This window comes from Podarcis vaucheri, assembly GCF_965113315.1.
Source record: "Podarcis vaucheri genome assembly, chromosome: 11".
Lineage (NCBI taxonomy): Eukaryota > Metazoa > Chordata > Lepidosauria > Squamata > Lacertidae > Podarcis > Podarcis vaucheri.
In genome coordinates, this window is record NC_138749.1 from 1,777,832 (window position 1) to 1,793,348 (window position 15,517).

Genomic DNA, 15,517 nt, shown 5'->3' on the forward strand with positions numbered 1-15,517 from the left:
CCCAATAAAGCTACGATTTATCATTTCTATTCGTATCATTAGTCACGTCTATTAATATTGATTCAAGTTCATATATTTTAAATTTTAATCTTGTTTTGACTCTAAGCTGCCCCAAGCGCGCCCTTGATTAGTAGAGGGGCAGGATATAGGCTTTAAAATAAATAAATATAATAAATAGTTATTGCAATTTAAATAATTTGCCAAGGACTTTGCAGCCTTGGCTGTTTTGATCTGACCCCTGGAAGGTTAGGCTTTTGTTGTAAAGGATTTTGTTGTAAAGCATATTTTACGATGAAATGTGTACAACAATACATATTTTGTGGGGAAATATGTACAAGATTAAAATGATGTGTGTGTGTGTGAATTTGAAGACTGATATAGAACCAGACTGCAATGGGCTTCTGAATGAACACATGCAAAGCTGAGATGAACGGGAAAGAGATGGCTCTGACCATTGCTCCTGCTTTCCTTTCCCACCAGCTCAGAGGTTTGGCAGCACCTAAAATCTGTCCCTTCAGACATCGTGCCAAACAATAATACAAACCATGCCTTGCAAAACCATACCTCTATGTACCCATAGATTCTGGTTTCTCAGCTCACCCCAAATCACAGCCTGTCAATTCAGACATCCCACCAAACGACAGTCAAGCTTTCTTTGCTATGGCTCGGTGTGATGTCTGAATTTAGCCTAAGGCAACGCCGAGCAACTTCACAGCGAGGAGAGCGTGAAGCAAGGATATTCGGTAGCAGTAGCCCTCCAGATCAAGCGAGAAAGAATTGTTTTGTAAAAATGCTCTGTGCTCCCGGGATTGGTGCAAAAGATTTTTTCCACCAGTGGCCCAGCGCGGCTTACCAGTGCTGCTTCATGGAAACTGGAAAAGCTCTTGCGTTGTTGGCGTCAGGTCCAGAAACACAGGGTTTAACTACAAAGGTTGTTTTTTTTTTGCAGTTAAACCCAAGTTCAGTCTTGTTAAGCGTAATATAGGAACCGTAACTTTTAAGAGACTTTTCACTAGGAACGGAAACGAGAAGAGCAAGCAACAGGCTGCCGGCAGCTATCAGGAAGCAAAATCCTGGCCTGGGACACCAGGGGGTGCCAATGAAAGGTGTCTGAGAAGTGAGAAAAAACGACCCTGCAGAGTAGGGCGTCTTACCATGCTGCGGCTGCTCAGATCTGGCAAGAATATCTGGGAATTATGGGTTCTTTGGCCTGAAAAGGGGTCAAAAACTGGGCATAAGTGACCAGTGAACTCCTTGCCTCCGTGAAAAGGTTTCCTTGTCCTTTTTGGTAATCGTTTTCATTCTCACTTTCTAATACACAAAAAAGCAATAATAGCGACAATAAAGGAAAACGGGAAAGACGGAAGCAAGAAAGGAGAAGAAAAGGAAGGAAGGAAGGAAGAGAGGAAGGAATCAGGTCGTGCTCCCAAAACAGCCCTACAGTCCCAGACAATGGCCCTTCCCAAGCAAATTATCCAAGAATGTTTTCCCAAAGGAATTCACAAGGAGAGGGCTGCTGAAGATCATGTTACTTAAATGCTTTCAACAAATGGGATGCCAAACTTTTTAGAAAAGGTGTCCTTCATTTTTGGATGGTGTAGCATTCGGGTATCTCTCTCTCTACCATTTCCACCAGAGCAATGGTCTGGAGAAGAAGTCAGCAAACTTTTTCAGCCGTGGGCGGTCCACTGTCCCTCAGACCTTGTGGTGGGGGTGTAGGACTATATTTTTTTTTTGGGGGGGGAGGAATGAATGAATGCCCCACAAATCACCCAGAGATGCATTTTAAATCAAGGCACACATTCTACTCATGTAAAAACACCAGGCAGGCCCCACAAATAACCCAGAGATGCGTTTTAAATAAAAGGACACATTCTACTCATGTAAAAACATGCAGATTCCAGGACCGTCCACGGGCCAGATTGAGAAGGCGATTGGGCCGGATCCAGCCCCGCGGCCTTAGGTTGCCTACCCCTGTTCTGGAGTGGACAAAAGTATTGCATGTCTCCTGCGTTTGGCTGCAACGAGACTGGCTACTGCAAACAGGAACCAAAGTAACTCTATTAGAGACCTCCGTTTCTGAACCATCAAATAGGGATAAAATAATAACATTAATAATAATAATAATAAATTTTATTTATACCCCGCCCTCCCCAGCCAAGGCCGGGCTCAGGGTGGCTAACAACCAATAATAAAAACAAGTTAAATAAAAGGGCCATGATTGGGTCCATAGGTAAAGACTGAGATGCGATCTGGCCTATTTATTTATTTATTTATTTAAAGCAAGTTTCTCCCCATCTGAGTCTTTGGGGTGCCTGCTCCGCTCCCTTGCCCAGCTTGACTGAGCAGCAACAGAGAGACAGGGGTCATCTAGCAATGCTGGATAAATGCAAATTTCCTTCTCAGCGCATCAGATGCGCAGGGTGGGGTCTGGTGGGTTGGCTCATCCTGGCTGATGGGTCACCAGCCACCTCGAACCCCACTCCCCTCACACACCAACACGTTTCCTCTCGTTTCCCTGCATCCTGAGCAGATGTTTGGGGGTCTGTTCGAGGGGACGGATCCCCTCTCCTTGATTTACGACTGGACGTGACTTCTTGCAGCCTCTCAGCAACGCCTCTCTCCGCCCCACACCCCCACACCCCCAGTCCCCTTTTTCCTATCCATTTTTTACAGCCACTGCGCAGACGCCCCACAACCATTCCTCGCATGTAACGCTTCCTGGCTTTTCCTTTTCAAAAAGCAAAAAATTAAAAAGAAATAAAAAGCCAGGGGTTGGATCCTGCTGAGCCGCAAAGACCCGGGTTCCCCACTTGCCATCTTCATTTCCTCTGCAACTTTTTTTTGTTCTCTGGGAGAGGGGTCCCTTCCCCAGACACCCCCCCCTGCTTCTCTCCTTGCATGTTTTCCCCGAGATTTATAATGTGTCGGCCGCAGCCAGAGTGGTCTCTCCTGTTCCATATCACGTACGTGCTATTAAAAGGAACTCCAACAATATATCCCCACAAGCAAAGACACCGAGTGGGGGCGGGACCCAAACCCCAACACATAATGCAAGCAGAAGAACGTAGTTGGAGGTCTCTTCACGAGAGAGTCATTTGGGAGGGGTCTCAAACATCAGCTGCTCTTAGCCATGAAGACTGCCTGGGGCTCCATAGTTCAGGGGCAGTCTACCAGCACAAACCAAGGGACGCGGGTGGCGCTGTGGGTTAAACCACTGAGCCTCTTGGGCTAGCCGATCAGAAGGTCGGCGGTTCGAATCCCTGCAACGGGGTGAGCTCCCATTGCTCGGTCCCTGCTCCTGCCAACCTAGCAGTTCGAAAGCACGTCAAAGTACAAGTAGATCAATAGGTACCGCTCCGGCGGGAAGGTAAACGGCGTTTCCATGCGCTGCTCTGGTTTGCCAGAAGCGGCTTAGTCCTGCTGGCCACATGACCCGGAAGCTGTACGCCGGCTCCCTCGGCCAGTAAAGCGAGATGAGCGCCGCAACCCCAGAGTCGGCCACGACTGGACCTAACGGTCAGGGGTACCTTTACCTTTATCTATACAAACTAGCAATAGGAACAGCAAAGCAAGGGTGCCTGCCTTCACGCCCCCCCGGCGCCCATCCAGTTGGCCTCTGCTGGGAATTGGTTGCTGGGCCAGGTGGACTTTGGCCCCACCCAGCACTTGGGAAAAGGGGCCGACCGTTAAACCACTCTAGGAATTGTAGCTCTGTGTCGCCTAACAACTCCAAACAAGCTCCTTTAAAAAAAAAAAAAAACCTACAGTCCCCACGTTTTTCTAGGATAAGGGTTGCCAGTTTAAAGGGGTGCCATAGTTCTTTAAATGTATGGTGCAGATGGGGCACAAGCCACAGAATCAGAGATTCATAGAATTATAGAGTCGGAAGGGACCGCCAAGTCTCATCTAATCCAACCCCCTGTGACGCAGAAATCTCAACTAAAGCATGCATGACAGGTGGTCGTACTTTGTTGCTCTTTATATATACACGGAACATTTTAAATGGAAACCTAAATCTCTATCATCTATCTATCTATCTATCTATCTATCTATCTATCTATCTATCTATCTATCTATCTATATCTATCTATCTATCATCTATCTATCTATCATCTATCTATCTATCTATCATCACCTCACTCTCTCCCCAATGCTTTTCTTCTAAAAAATTTTTTAGGGGTGCTCTAATTTTCCTACTCATATTGAAATACTGTCCTTCAATGAGGCCAAACTTAGATTCACAAAATGTTTAGGAGTATGTTGTGAGAACGGATGTCTGGCACACTGGCCTTTGCCTCTGCTTTTCCCACGTCCACTCACAGAGTGTTGCGCTTGGCGGTGTGTGCCCTGGGTGGAGTAATCGCAGCCCGCCCAGAAAAAAAACACTCTGTTTGTCTACCTATCTCTCTCTCTCTCTCTCTCTCTCTCTCTCTCTCTCTCTCTATCGCTTAGGCCTTGGGAGACTGTAGCAGCTCCCCCAAGCTCTGCTATGTGGTCTATCAGAGTCATCTGTAGGATAGGAACAAATGAGGAAGACAACCGACTTCAATGAGCAAGAGGAGACCCAAGGAGAGCTCTTGCTCAGACCATGGTTATGTCAAGGCAGAAGCATTTAGGAAAGGGAGGTGGTAGGTGGTCAAGGTCTGCTTTGCTGGCAGGGGCAGATGTGAGAGAGGCCAAAGCAGCTGGTTGGCAAAAGATGGACTGTGGCACAGACCTTCCATCAAGTCTGGAAGATACGAGGCAGCTTGAGTAACAGCCCCTAAATTCAAGATTTCTGGATCTTGGGGAAAGCTGGAAAGCTTTTGAAATTTGACACGGCTTTTTCCTTGGTGCAAACTGGTCAGTTGCATTCCAAACCCAAAGTCCCTGGGCCAGGTCGGATGCCTGATATGGATTCCCTGATAGATGTTCTCTGTGGATGCCAGAGCTCCCTATAGATACTGAGGAGAAGGAGAAACTAATTCAAACTCCACTCAAAAATAAAATAAAATAAAAACTTGGAAGAGAACTCAATAATAATAATAATAATAAAATTTATTATTTAGAGGGACGCAGGTGGCGCTGTGGGTTAAACCACAGAGCCTAGGAATTGCTGATCAGAAGGTCGGCGGTTCGAATCCCAGCGATGGGGTGAGCTCCCGTTGCTCGGTTCCTGCTCCTGCCAACCTAGCAGTTTGAAAGCACATCAAAGTGCAAGTAGATAAATAGGTATGGCTCCGGCGGGAAGGTAAATGGCGTTTCCGTGCACTGCTCTGGTTCGCCAGAAGCGGCTTAGTCATGCTGGCCACATAACCCGGAAGCTCTACGTCGGCTCCCCGGCCAATAAAGCGAGATGAGCGCTGCAACCCCAGAGTCGTCCCCGACTGGACCTAACAGTCAGGGGTCCCTTTACCTTTACCTTAATTTATTATTTATACCCCACCCATCTGGCTGAGTTTCCCCAGCCACACTGGGCGGCTCCCAATCGAGTGTTAAAAAACAATACAGCATTAAATATTAAAAGCTTCCCTAAACAGGGCTGCCTTCAGATGTCTTCTAAAGATAAGATAGCTGTTTATTTCCTTCACATCTGAAGGGAGGGTGTTCCACATGGTGGGTGCCACCACCGAGAAGGCCCTCTGCCTGGTTCCCTGTAATTTGGCTTCTTGCAGCGAGGGAACCGCCAGAAGGCCCTCGGAGCTGGACCTCAGTGTCCGGGCAGAACGATGGGGGTGGAGACGCTCCTTCAGGTATACTGGACCGAGGCCGTTTAGGGCTTTCAAGGTCAGCACCAACACTTTGAATTGTGCTCGGAAACGTACTGGGAGCCAGTATAGGTCATTCAAGATCGGTGTTATGTGGTCTCGGCGGCTGCTCCCAGTCACCAGTCTAGCTGCCGCATTCTGGATTAGTTGTAGTTTCCAGGTCACCTTCAAAGGTAGCCCCACGTAGAGCACATTGAGGTAGTCCAAGCAGGAGATAACTAGAGCATGCAACACTCTGGCGAGACAGTCCGCGGGCAGGTTAGGGTCTCGTCTTGCGTACCAGGTGGAGCTGGTAGACAACCGCCCTGGACACAATTGACCTGTGCCTCCATGGACAGCTGTGAGTCCAGAATGACTCCCAGGCTGCGCACCTGGTCCTTCAGGGTCACAGTTACCCTATTCAGGACCAGGGAGTCCTCCACAACCGCCCACCCACCTCCCGTCCCCCCAAAACAGTACTTTTGTCTTGTCAGGATTCAACCTCAATCTGTTAGCTCCCTTAAAAATGTTCTGGAGAAGCCCTCAAAGAAAACAGCCCCCTTTGCTCTGGTTTTCTGAAGAAGCAAATATGCAGAGCGGCTGTTGACAAATGAGTGACGCTTGGAACAAGGTCAGGGAGAAAAGCTGTCAGGTTTTTTTGTTGCAGCGGAAGAAAACACAGCTTGTTTCCCTGGGTAAACAGTCACCCTTCACTATCGAAGCTGACTGTAATCTGATGCCTTTGGAAGAATTGGGTCTGAAGCAAACACACAGGATGAGGCTCTGCCAGGGATGCCCAGCGAGGGACGAGATCCAGGTGTCAGCTTCTTCCACTTTGCACCTGCCTCTGATGAATTAGCAGCTCCTGTCTGTGTCCTCAGAGAAGCCACCTGGCAGGTGTGTGTGTGAGAAATGGGCTGCCACCTGCCAGGAAGAGTTACCTCCGCTGCCTGGGCTGGTCTGAGCCTGGCAGAGCCAGCCGCTGGCATCCAGCCGCCCACCAGGCTCTGTTGATTCCAAACCATCTGTGTTTCCCTGTAAAGCGCCGGCAAATTCAGGCAAACACACGGGAATATCTCAAATATTAATGGAGAGTCTGCTCTGTTCAGTTTTGATCAGGCAGGAAATCATCGGCAAGGACTTTTGCCTTTCTTGTGAAAACGCAGAGGGTCCTTTGCTGCTCGTAAGAACACAGGAAGAGCCGGCGGCTGGATCAGACCAAAGGGATCCTATTCAGACCAGGATCCTATTCTCACAGCAGCCAACCAGATGCCCCCGTGGGAAACTCAGCAGGCAGGATCCGAGCACGTGGTTCTGTCCTCTCCCCCATGCTTTTTAATATCTACATGAAGCCGCTGGGAGAGATCATCAGGGGGTTTGGGCCGGGTGTTCATCAATATGCAGATGACACCCAGCTCTACCTCTTCTTTAAATCAGAACCAGTGAAGGTGGTGAAGGTCCTGTGTGAGTGCCTGGAGGCAGTTGGAGGATGGATGGCAGCTAATGGATTGAGGTTGAATCCTGACAAGGCAGAAGTACTGTTCTTGGGGGACAGGGGGAAGGCAGGTGTGGAGGACTCTCTGGTCCTGAATGGAGTCACTGTGCCCCTGAAGGACCAGGTGCGCGGCCTGGGAGTCATTTTGGACTCACAGCTGTCCATGGAGGTGCAGGTTAATTCTGTGTCCAGGGCGGCTGTCTACCAGCTCCATCTGGTACGCAGGATGAGACCCTCCCTGCCTGCAGACTGCCTGGCCAGAGTGGTGCATGCTCTGGTTATCTCTCGCTTGGACTACTGCAATGCACTCTACGTGGGGCTCCCTTTGAAGGTGACCTGGAAACTGCAATTAATCCAGAATGCAGCAGCTAGACTGGTGACTTGGAGTGGCCGCTGGGACCATATAACACCCGTCCTAAAAGACCTACATTGGTTCCCAGTATGATTCCGAGCACAATTCGAAGTGTTGGTGCTGACCTTTAAAGCCCTAAACGGCCTCGGTCCAGTATACATGAAGGAGCATCTCCACCCGCTTTGTTCAGCCTGGACACTGAGGTCCAGCGCCAAGGGCCTTGTGAGAAGTGAGGTTACAGGGAACCAGACAGAGGGCCTTCTCGGTGGTGGCGCCTGCCCTGTGGAACACCCTCCCTTCAGATGTGAAGGAAATAAGAAGCTATCCTATCTTTAAAAGACATCTAAAGGCAGCCCTGTTGAGGGAAGTTTTTAATATTTAATGCTATATTATTTTTAACACTCGACTGGAAGCCGTCCAGAGTGGCTGGGGAAACTCTCCCTGCCTATGGTTTTCAGCAAGTGCTCCTCAGAAGCAGTTGGTCTCTTACCTTTCCCGCTCCACCCTGGCCACAGTGATCCATGCAACGGTCACCTCCAGGCTTGACTACTGTAATTCGCTCTACGCAGGGCTGCCCTTGAAACTGTCCCAGAAACTCCAGCGGGTGCAGAATGCTGCAGCGAGGCTCCTCACGGGGTCCCTGCCATGGGAGCATATTCACCCAGTGCTTTTCCAGCTGCACTGGCTCCTGGTGGAGTATAGGGTCAGGTTTAAGGTGCTGGTCTTGACCTTTAAAGCCCTTTGTGTCTTAGGGCCCTCGTATCTACAGGACCGCCTCTCCTGGTCTGCCCTGCAGAGGACCTTAAGGTCCATGAATAATCCTAGTTTAGATGTCCCGGGCCCTAAGGAAGTCAGACTATCCTCCACCAGGGCCAGGGCCTTCTCAGTGATGGCTCCGACCTGGTGGAATGCTCTGTCCCAGGAGACCAGGGCCCTTCAGGATTTAACCTGCTTCCATCGGGCCTGTAAGACAGAGCTATTCCGCCTGGCTTTCAATTTGAATTCAGCCTGATCTGAATGGTCAGTGGTGTTGGGAGAGGCACTCCAGCAACACCTGGCCCACACCACAAGGGCAGTTCCTGGCACAAAACACGGACCACAGGATTTGATTTGTCCAATTGTAAGTCATCCCACATTCCCTTCAGTTCCTTGAAAAGGCGCTTATCTTGAGATTTTGTCAAAATGCAGATATATTTAATTGATTAATGCACGACAAGTTAATGCGCTTTCACAGCTGGAGGCTACAGCGCTCTAGCAGGCTCTTTGCAGGCTCTCGTAAGGCAAAAGATTCATCGACTAAAGTCTTCCTTAAAAATGATGGATGGCTTTAATGCTCCACACGTGTCCTGCCTTGGTCTTCAAAGGGAAGCCTGGGTGTTTTCTCCTCCGGAAGGGGTACCGTTTTGGGAAGGGTTGTGATCCAGTGGTAGAACACATGCTTTCCTTGGAGGAGAGACTGGTCTCATTTCCAGTTAGGGAAGCGTTTTAAATAGCAGGGCTGAGAAGGAGAGCCTGAATAGCTTAGTCGGTTAGAGCAGAGGTAGGCAACCTAAGGCCTGGGGGCCAGATGCGGCCCAATTGCCTTCTAAATCCGGCCCTCGGACGGTCCAGGAATCAGGGTGTTTTTACATGAGCAGAATGTGTGCTTTTATTAAAAATGCAACTCTGGGTTATTTGTGGGGCATAGGAATTCATTCATTTCCCCCCCCCCCCATATAGTCTAGCCCACCACATGGTCTGAGGGATGGTGGACCGGTCCATGGCTGAAAAAGGTTGCTGACCCCTGGGTTAGAGCGTGGTGTTGATAACCCCAAGGTTTCAGGTTAGATCCCCATATGGGGCATCTGAATATTCCTGCACTGCAGGGGTTGGACTAGATCAGGAACCCCCAAACTCGGCCCTCCAAATGTTTTGGGACTACAATTCCCATCATCCCTGAACACTGGTCCTGTTAGCTAGGGATGATGGGAGTTGTAGTCCCAAAACATCTGGAGGTCCGAGTTTGGGGATGTCTGGAGATGATCCTCAGTGTCCCATCCAACTCCACAATTCCATGATTCTATGACCTCAAACTGAGACATCTGAGAGTCATCGCCATTCAGGACCAGGGAAGATGGACCAATGGCCCAAACCAGAAGGCAGCTTCACACGTTCACCCTTCTTCACAGTCCCACATGGTTCATTCAGCACAGAGCATGAGATGCGTTGGAATAAAACTGACACGCACAAGGTCATTCTCTGGACTTAACCAACACCCACGAGCCCCTCGATCTAAAGGCGGCTGATTATTTGCACAATTTCATGCGCCACATCAAACAGAAGTGCAACGTTTAGAAGGTCATCAAAGATCAAGGAAGGCCAAAAGACAACAAGGATCAGATCGCATCAAATCAAATGTTGCCAGAGAGGCAACTGCTCTTCCTGGATGAATGAACAGAATTATCTGCCCAGGAGACTGAGAAGGGCATTTCATGAGTGTGATACGTTTTGCCCTCCACTCCTGAGCGACGTGCGATGGGCTCTTGCCATGCCTGCAGAAGGGAGACTGGGAGCTCTTTTTGCAGACACAATAATACGGAGAGAGCCTCCAGGCTTCCAAGGAAAGTTTAAGCCTCAGTGTCACTTTGCCAGCCAATATTGGGCTGCCAAGGCAACTGTGTCGAATTTGAAACGGGATGGACAGACAACGTGGAGCTTCACCACCACCAAAACAACATTTACAGTGACACTGGCGACTAGGGACGCGGGTGGCACTAGGTTAAACCATAGAGCCTAGGACTTGCCGATCAGAAGGTCGGCGGTTTGAATCCCCACGACGGGGTGAGCTCCCGTTGCTCGGTCCCTGCTCCTGCCAACCTAGCAGTTCGAAAGCACGTCAAAGTGCAAGTAGATCAATAGGTACTGCTCCGGTGGGAAGGTAAATGGCATTTCCGTGCACTGCTCTGATTCGCCAGAAGCGGCTCAGTCATGCTGGCCACATGACCCGGAAGCTGTACGCCGGCTCCCTCGGCCAATAAAGCGAGATGAGCGCCGCAACCCCAGAGTCGGCCACGACTGGACCCCAGGGTCAGGGGTCCCTTTGCCTTTACCTGGCGACTATGGAGGCACCCTGGGCCAGCTCGATTTGCTCTCCCCACCATCTGAAAAAAACGGAAACCACATGGCTCAGTTTGGGGGCCACTGCCGAGAAGGTGGCATTTCTCTCGCCAGCCATTGCCCCTTACGCCTCCAAGAAGAGTTTCTGCCCCTGCAGACTGTATCATCCTGCCTGGCATCTAGGTTAGGAGGGACTTTTGCTGTGATTTGGGGCTCAAGTCATTCCAGGCTTTAAACGCCAGGGTGAGCACCGTGGAGTGGGCTTGGAAGCAGACAGCATTAGGGCTCTTAGTCTTCCACCCTCTGCAACGCCAGCCTGCCTCCCTCCATCCACCGTCTCTTAAAGGACCCCCTTGTCACAGTCCAGTTCATGGGCGATCGAAGTCCCGGCTGGGGACATCAGGACCGGGGGCAAGATGGCAGGGTGGGAGCAGGAACGGGAGTCCAGAAGCCAGGAGTCAGGAAGCCAAGAGTCCGAGGGTCGAGAAGCAAGGAGTCCCGAAGTCAAGGGTCCGAGGGTCGAGAAGCAAAGAGTCCCGAAGTCAAGGGTCCGAGGGCTGAGAAGCAAGGAGTCCCGAAGTCAAGGGTCCGAGGGTCGAGAAGCAAGGAGTCATGAAGCCCAAGGCAGGAAGCGTGTTGCTGTGGCAAAGAGCCGAAGGGAAATGCTGACCTTATATCCCTTCCCAGCTCTTGCCACCAGGTGCTGTCAGTTACCAAGCAGCCTCACCTGTGTGGCCGCACCTTGCCTCCCCAGAGCAAACTTAGGAAGGCCCCAGTCCTGCAAAGCCTTACTGGTCACAGGGCCTGGCCCCTGCACGCCCCCCTGACACCCCTGAGCAAATGCAGAGTGCCTTGCCCTCTTCAGCAGGTACCTGGAGCCACACCCCATGCTTCTAAGGTTGGGGAGCAAGATTCCCAGAAGACAGCAGTCAGGCTCCCAGTGAGGCAGATGCTGCAGATTAAACGCTGAGCTGCCGCAGAAACTACGGTTCCCGGGAAGCTCACGGCGCTGGCCTGCCCGAGTGATTTAAGTAACTTTCTAACAAACAGCCGGCCAGAACATGCCACTGTTCTGATGGCACGTCAGCGGATTATGGATTTTCAGCGTCGAAATAATTGATCAGGGCTGCCTTGCATACGGCGCGGCTGCTCCCGGCCATCTATTATCTCCCCAGAAACAGTTAGCAACGTTTTTATCTGTCAATTAGGAGCCATTTGAGGCGGTTATTAGGCAGAGCGCAGCCTGGGCTTGCCGTCCTCCTGGGCTGTGCCAGAGCTGAGGAATAGTCGTAAGGAGGCATTCGCAAGGGGCAGCCAGCCTCTGCACTCGGGGGGTGGGGGTGGGCAGAATCCTTCCTTCCAGGGGTGGGGGCTGCAAGTGGGATGGAGGGGGCTGCAGTGCCTAGGGGAGAGCCGCTCCCATCTTGTTAGCTGGGGCCCAAACAGGGAGGTTCCCGAAAGATGGTAACAGGATCATAGAACTGGAAGAGATCCCAAGCGCCACCTACCCTCTTCTTCCTCTGACCACTCATCATCGTCCCACCCCGAATCCCTGCGCTCTGAGTCTTCTTCCCTTGGGGGTTCACCAGCTTGTAGCCCCCCCAATCCCTCAGTGTCCAACCAGTCCATGACATCACTGCACCACCACCCCCATTCTGAAACCACCAGTTGCGTACCCTCCAACATTCCTCCTGTGAGAATTGAGATGTCCTATTCAACAACAACAACAATTTTATTATTTATACCTTGCCAATCTAACTGTGCTTGCCCCACTCAATCTTGGCAGCTTCCAACATATATAAAATCACAATAAAACATTAAATATTAAGAAACTTCCCTATAAAGGTCTGCTTTCAGATGACTTCTAAAGGTTGTATAGTTACTAAACTACTTGGCTTGGGCGTTGCATGACTTCATACCCTCCAACATTTCTCCGATGAAAATAGGGACATCCTAAGAAAAAGTGAGGGACGCAGGTGGCGCTGTGGGTTAAACCACAGAGCCTAGGACTTGCCAATCAGAAGGTCGATGGTTCGAATCCCCGCGATGGGGTGAGCTCCCGTTGACCAGTCCCTGCTCCTGCCAACCTAGCAGTTCGAAAGCACGTCAAAGTGCAAGTAGATAAATAGGTACCGCTCCGGCAGGAAGGTAAACGGCGTTTCCGTGCACTGCTCTGGTTCACCAGAAGCGGCTTAGTCCTGCTGGCCACATGACCCGGAAGCTATATGCTGGCACCCTTGGCCAGTAAAGTGAGATGAGCGCCGCAACCCCAGAGTCGGTCACGACTGGACCTATTGGTCAGGGGTCCCTTTACCTTTAACAGGGGGAAAACATGTCAAGACTAGTGAGGAACAGAATGATAGAATTGCAGAGTTGGAAGGGACCCCTGAGGGTCATCTAGTCTAACCCCTTGCAATCGCTGCTAAAGAATCCCTGATAGAAGACCTTCTCTTTTAAAACCTCCAATGAAGGAGAGTTCACCAACATGATTGTTTGCTCCTGTCTCTTAGGTGCACCTGCAGTGAAGGAATGAAAGGCACTCTGCACATGCCCAACTGCAGCCTCTGTTGTGACCAAACGTCCTCCAGGTTGCTAAATTTGGTCGTTGCATCAGCAGAATTGGGCCAGAAGGTGCCGCTTCCCTTCCCCAACCAGCGGGGCAGGATAGCAGAGCTGTGCGCTGCTGGAATAGGAGTGCAAGATCGAAATCAACTCACGTGTTTCAGAATAGAAGCAGAGAGAATCCATATTGCTTTAGAAACGTGAGCCCAAGCAAGATAGAATTAGTTAGGAAGTCGAGGGATGTGGAAGCAGATAAAGGCCAATAATTTAGCAACAGAAACCCAGTAAAATATAAGGAAGCAAAAACAAGTTGTTATTTGGTGTTGCAGAGCATTCAAAGGAGTTTAGGAATTGCAGGGAGTGAGCACATGTAATATTGTAAAGTGAGAAAGAATGAAAAGGAATTTGGATGGTTTGTATTAGGAGTGGTAGCTAAGAATGGAATTAAATCAGGCCGTTAAATCTCTGTTATTTAATTTAATTGTGTTACTTATTTGCTGTGTTTATATCCCACCTTTTTCTCCAAGCAGCTCAAGGTGTCAGTTCTCCCCTTCCTTGTTCCAACCGTACAACAGCCCTGTGAGGTAGGGTCAGTTGAGAGGCAGCGACTGGCCTAAGTTCACCCGGTTGCCAAGGGGGAGATTTGAACCCTGGTCTCTCCCAAGCCCTAGTCCAACCAGAGGCTGACTTGGCACAAGTCTTGCACAAGAAACCCACTTCCCCGCAAAGAGAAAAGGCAAATGACAGGATAACGTGGTGGGAAGTGTGGGGCGACACTTCCTCTGACCTCCCTACAAACAAATCCGGATGAATGCTCGACAAAAAGGCTGCCTGGAAGCAAACAACAACAAATGCCACCAGAGTTCACTGCAGGATCCTCTCTTTTTCTGCGGCAGTTGAGGTCCGAAGACACTTTCAATGGCCTGAGTCAAGTATCCCTTGCCAGAGATTGGTATAAAATTATGATCCTAGTTGGTATGCTTGTTATTGCAAGGTATCCCTTGCCAGTGCAAATTCTGCAAGGCAGATGGGCTGTCCCCAAACTGGGTAAACCACAAGGACCTAAAAAGAGGCAACTGGATCAAGCCAATCACCTGTCTAGTGCATCTAGGTGCCTGTGGGAAGCCAGCAAGCAGGATTCGAACACAAGAGCCCTCTCCCCTCCTGTGGGTTCCAGCAACTGACACTGCTCCCTCCAACCATGGGGGGCAGGGTATAGCCATTGCGGCTAGGAGCCATCAATAGCCTTTTCTTCCTCCATGGATTTGTCCAATCCTTTTTTGATGCCATCCAACTTGTTGGCTATCACTGCCTCCTGTGGCAGGGAGTTCCACAGTTTAACTACTCGCTGTGTGAACAGTCCTGGATCTCCCGAGGTTGAGCTTTATGGGATGTACATGAGTTCTAGCGTTACGAGAGGGGAAGGGAAGAATTCTCTCTCCCCCCCCCATATTCACTCTCTGCATGCCCCGCATCATTTTAGAGGATTCTATCCTGTCTCTAAACCAAAAAGCCCCAAACGCTGCAACCTTTCCTCATAGGGGAGTCCTGCCACCCCCTTGATCGTTTTGCTCATCCCTTCTGAAAACTTGTCCAACTCTATGAACCAATGACAAACGGGAAGCCTTGCAAACACCTGCGGGAGAATTGGGAGGCGTGGAGGACAATGGCTCATTTTCATATACAGTGGTACCTCTGGATGCGAACGGGATCCGTTCCGGAGCCCCGTTCGCATCCTGAGTAGAACACAATCCGTATTTGCGTGGGTTGCGATTCGCCGCTTCTGCGCATGATGTCATTTTGAGCATCTGCGCGTGCGCGAGCGACGAAAGCTGGAAGTAACGCGCTCCGTTACTTCCGGGTTGCTGCGAAGCATAACCTGGAAATGCTCAACCTGAAGCATATTTAACCCGAGGTATGACCTGCAAGCAAAGCAGAATGAAAGCTCAATAAAGAACAGATATAATCCAGCCTCACACAAGCAGATAAGGGGAATCTGGAGAAGTCCAAAGACACTCTCCACCTGCCCAAAACCATTGGCGGTTGCCTTATCCGGAGCCAGCCTTTTGCTCCACCTTGTCCTGGGAAATTAGCTCCAACCAAACAAGGACGTCTCTCTGAAGGCTCAGCCCTATTCCCCCAGGTCTTTTGACTGGAGAGGACGGGGATTCCATCGGAGGCCTCACACAAGCAAATGGCTTCCTCTTCCACTGCACAATGGAGCCTTCCCATACGGGATCTGGCAGGGGACAGAGTTACAATTAGCCCCCTGTCCCCTATCAT

The 15,517-nt window shown here is 50.2% G+C and overlaps 1 protein-coding gene across 2 annotated transcripts in view; it reads right to left on the minus strand.

The window, feature by feature from the left end:
* Positions 1-15,517, minus strand: part of CNTFR (ciliary neurotrophic factor receptor) — a 452,132-nt gene that overhangs the window by 79,529 nt on the left and 357,086 nt on the right. The window lies entirely within an intron of this gene.